This window comes from Cibotium barometz, chromosome 25 (assembly GCF_041138505.1).
Source record: "Cibotium barometz isolate CiBa-2024 chromosome 25, ASM4113850v1, whole genome shotgun sequence".
Lineage (NCBI taxonomy): Eukaryota > Viridiplantae > Streptophyta > Polypodiopsida > Cyatheales > Cibotiaceae > Cibotium > Cibotium barometz.
In genome coordinates, this window is record NC_141070.1 from 32,213,377 (window position 1) to 32,218,793 (window position 5,417).

A 5,417-nucleotide genomic window follows, 5' to 3' on the forward strand; every position below is an offset into this window, starting at 1 on the left:
TTGGTCAAACAAGGGAACACGCCATCAACTTGGGAAGGATTGAAGCGGGAGATGAACTTGGCCTTCATTTCACCCTTAGTGCTTGACCGATACCATGAAGAATGGTATGAGCTTTCTCAAAAGGGGATGATGGTGAGAGGTTACATCAAGAGATTTTTGAAGCTTTCAATGTACGTGGAAGGCTTGAGTGAAGACATGAAGATGAAAAATTTTGTGCATGGGCTTGAACACTTCATCAAGGCGGATGTGTCGGCTCAAAGGCCTAGCTCTCTCAAAGAAGCTATGAGGTTAGCCAAACTCTATGAGCCAAAGTACAAGAGGTCTCAGCCCATGACCTTCACCAAAGACACACTCAAACCAACCACTATTTCTTACAATTTTGGGAAAGGTCCTACCTCTACATTACCATCCTCTAATCCAAGAACTCCTACATCATTTGGGGGTGGACAGCCAAAGAATGGGATACATCAATTTGATGCCAAAAAGAGTAGTGACTTCATGAAGAAGAAGCACTTTCAACCCTTCAAGAAGACTCAAAGAATGGATGATCCAAAGATTGAGGAGTTGAGAAGCAAAGGGCTATGTTTCAAGTGCAAAGAGAGGTGGTCACCCGGGCATGTGTGCAAATCAAAGAAGATTGTGGCCACTATGATCCTCATGGATGAGGAAGAGAACAAGGATGACTCTCATGACATTGAGGAATGGGAGGATTGCAATGAAGAAGCACATGAGGAGTCACTTGAAGACCATTCTTTCATCACGGAGGATGGTGAGTTTCCGTTTGATCCAGGAGGTGGAGATAAGGAAAGCCTTGTGGACGGAGACATGCCTACCAATGCAGAAATTTCAGCTTGCATATGCTCTATCTCACAAGAGTTGTTGGCGGGTTGCAAGAACCCAAGCACACTAAGGTTGGTGGGGACCATCAATGGGAGGGTTGCACATATTCTTGTGGATTCCGGGAGCACTCATAGCTTCATCAACTCTAAATCCATCAACTCTCTCAAACTCAATACAAAGAAGACACCTACAACGTTCCAAGTGCAAGTGGCAAATGGGGAAAGTGAGAAGACTAGCTTGGTTTGCCCTTCTACAAAAGTGGTTTTATCCTCTTCATACACTTGGGAAGGTGATTTGGTGGTTTTGGATATGGGTCCCATCGACATTATCATGGGGTGTGATTGGTTGGCTTCACTTGGTGACATTCACATGAACCTTCAACAAGGTTTCATGAGCTTTCTACATCATGGGCAACAAGTGGTACTTGCTGCAAATGCACCTAAGAAGCTCTCTTTGATCACTCCAAGGCGACTCAAGAAAGAGATTAAGGCTTTTGGCACTATCTATGTGTTACATGTTACCCAAGAGGGGATGGAAGGCAGTGGACAGCACATAGATGAGGAAATGGCAACTCTTCTTAAGGAGTATGAAGATATTTTGCAACAAGTGCCAAAGAGTCTACCACCTAAGAGGGAGATTGACCATGCCATAGTACTTGAACCGAATGCAAAGGTTGTCAACAAGCCTCCTTACCGTTTGTCTAAGGTAGAAAGAGAGGAAGTGGCTAAGCAAGTGCAAGATTTGCTTGCTATGGGTCTTATTCAACCTTCACAATCTCCATTTGCATCTCCCGTTCTCTTGGTGAAGAAGAAGGATGGATCCTTTCGCATGTGCATTGATTATCGTGACTTGAACAAGGTCACAATCAAGAATAGGTATCCCATACCTCGCATTGATGATCTTCTTGATGAGCTCAAAGGGACAAAGTTCTTCACCAAGATTGATTTGAGATCGGGATATCATCAAATAAGGATGAAGGAAGGTGATGAAGAGAAGACAGCATTTAGGACGGAAAGGGGATTGTTTCACTTCATGGTGATGCCCTTTGGTCTTACAAATGCTCCGGCCACTTTTCAAGCATTGATGAATCGGATATTGGCTCCCCTTCTTTTCAAGTTTGTGCTAGTGTTCTTCGATGACATCTTGATCTATAGCAAGAGCAAAGGGGAACATCTATGTCATGTGAAGCAAGTGTTTGAAGTGTTGAGGAAGCACAAGCTTTATGCAAAGGAGAGCAAATGCACATTCATGGTCAATGAAGTGGAATATCTTGGACACTTGGTGGGTGAGAATGGCATAAGGGCTGATCCTAAGAAAGTGGCATGTGTCAAAGAGTGGCCAACACCAAGCAATACAACTCAATTGAGAGGATTTTTGGGATTATCTTCTTTCTATAGAAGATTCATGCAACATTATGCATCCATTGCGGCACCTCTTACCGACTTGCTCAAGAGGGAGGCTTTCTTTTGGGATTCCATTGCCAACAAGAGCTTCAATGAGCTCAAGGAGTTGCTCACTTCAGCCCCTATACTCGTATGTCCAGATTTTGCAAAGACATTTTATGTGAGGGCGGATGCAAGTGGTAGAGGAATTGGGGCAGTTTTGTATCAAGAGCATGGAGTCATTGCATTTGAAAGTAGAAAGCTTACCGAAAAGGAGATGGGGCTTCATGTTTATGAGCAAGAGATGCTAGCCATACTTCATGCCATCAAGAAGTGGCATCACTATCTTTATGGTGCTCATTTCAAGGTGAGAAGTGATCATAAGGTGCTGAAATTTTTCCTCTCCCAACCAAATCTTTCTCCAAAGCAAAAGAGATGGCTGGCCACACTTCAAGGATATGATTTTGAGATATCCTACACACCTGCCGCCGGGAAGGACAATGTAGTGGCGGATGCATTGTCTAGAATGTGGGCATGCGCTACAACTTCAATCATGGAGGTATATAGTGAATGGATCAAGGGGATTCAAGAGGAATACCTCATCAATGAAGGTGCTGCCCATATTTATACCAAATTACAGCAAGGTGATGGTGGAGAGTTTCCTCATTACAAGCTTCACAATGGTCTCTTGTGGTACAAGGATAAGGTGTATTTGGTTCCTACCTCATTCTACATACCAAAGGTGCTTCATGAGATGCATTCTTCACCACTTTCGGGCCATCTTGGTGTACTCAAAACCTATGATAAAGTGAGCAAGAGTTTTTATTGGAAAGGTATATGGGGAGATGTGAAGAAGTTTGTGATGGAATGTGCTTCTTGTCAAAAGAATAAGGATAGCCATCAACTCCCAAGTGGTTTACTTCATCCCTTACCTATTCCGGATGGTAAATGGACTCACATTTCTATGGACTTCATTACGGGTCTACCAAAGACAAAGCATGGATGTGATGGAATGTGCTTCTTGTCAAAAGAATAAGGATAGCCATCAACTCCCAAGTGGTTTACTTCATCCCTTACCTATTCCGGATGGTAAATGGACTCACATTTCTATGGACTTCATTACGGGTCTACCAAAGACAAAGCATGGATGGGATCAAATATTTGTGGTGATTGATAGGCTTACAAAATCAGCCCATTTCATTGCTTCAAAGACCACTTATGGAGCATCTCATATTGCCAAGCAATTTTTGGAACATGTATTCAAGATACATGGCTTGCCACTCAACATAGTTTGTGATCGAGATACCAAGTTCATGGGGACTTTTTGGAGGTCATTATATGAGACCTTGGGTACTCAAATCACTCCATCTACGGCCTATCACCCTCAAACGGATGGGCAAACGGAGTGCACAAACAAATGGCTTGAGGTGTACTTGAGGCACTATTGTCATGACATGCAAACATCTTGGGATGAGTGGCTTTATCTTGCTGAATTTTGCCATAATTCAAGCAAGCATTTGAGTATTGGCATGTCACCATTTGAGGCTCTCTATGGATATCAAGTACATGTGCCATCGATAGCCTTCCATGAAGACAAAGTGGTCAATCCATTGGCAAAAGAAGAGTTGGAAAGAATGAGACAACTTCTTCAACTTTGCAAGGACAATATGAAGAAGGCTCAAGATGTCATGAAGGCTAATGCGGATGTTCATAGAAGGAATGTGGAGTTTGAAGAGGGTGATTATGTGCTATTGAAGCTTCCCAAGAGTCGGCATAACACTCTCAAAGGTGTAACCAACTCAAAATTGGCTCATAGGTATTATGGACCATACTTGATTATCAAGAGGGTTGGTGATTTGGCCTACAAGTTGGATTTGCCTTCTTCGACAAGGATCCATAATGTGTTTCATGTATCTAACCTTAAGAGGTTTATGGGATCTTTGCCTCAAGAGATGGAAGAGCTTCCACCCATGAATGAAGAAGGTGAGATCATTTATGAGCCGGAGAGGGTTATTGGCAAGAGGACAAGAGAGTTGAGGAATCGGAATATTGATGAATACCTTGTCAAATGGAAGCAATTACCCATGGATGAGGCTACTTGGCAATCATTGGAGTATGTCCAACAACATGGCTTACTTGTGGATGACTTTCCGTGACCAAGTGGTATGGTTTACTTGAGCAAATTGGGTAATATGAGGAGAAGTATATATGCTGTAATTTCTGGACTGCTTTGGGAAGGTCTACTATTGGGCCTATTTTTCTACTCCAACAAGCTTCATGGCGTATCCTAATGAAAGATTATGATGTGGGCTACATATGGCTGAGTGTACATATCATTTTCATCCCAATATATGGAGTCTAAATGAAGGATTTTCAAGGGTCTTCATCGACTAGAAGGGCTGTCATAACAGTCCCACTCATACACTTTGGGCTTGAAGCTTTGAGGACTTGTACACATCCGAATTTTCATTGTATATGTGCTTTGGATGTACTTGAGAACTCTTAACCACTTCCCATTGATTACATTAGAGTCTCATACTTTGAGATTGTACATGTTATTGATTTTGAGGACAAAATCTTTGGGAAGGGATGGTTTGTAATAAAGTAGGAACTTTATTCAATAGGGTTAATAATGGGACAAGTCCATGTATAAAAGAGGGGACTTGGACCATGGTTGTAACTTTTGATGATCATTTTTAGAAATGGAAACTTATGTTTCTTGGAGATCATGGCTTCTCTCTTGGCTTGTGGAAGGCTATTTCCATTCTCTTAGTGAGAGACTAAACACACTTAGGCATCATGTTTACATGGTGATTACTCATATTTTTCATGCATTACATCCCTTCATTCCACTTAGCTTGATCCACTACTAGAATAACTATTATTGATGCCTTTGAAAGGATTTGAGCTCATTTGGACTCTAAGGCACCAGATCTAGCCTCCCCGTACACTATTTTTTGCACATGAAATAGGGGTTTATTTCACTAATCAATGATTAATCAACACTAATCACTATATTTTGGTGTAATTGAGGGTTCAAATTTACCATTGGGTATCTGTTTTATAGATCCCTATCACTTTAGATTGCAATTCAGAGATGGTTTGATATCCCAACCATTCAGTATAGATCAGTTACCCTTGGCTTTATGTAATTTTTGTGAATTCATGCTTACAAACTTGTTGTAATCATCATAT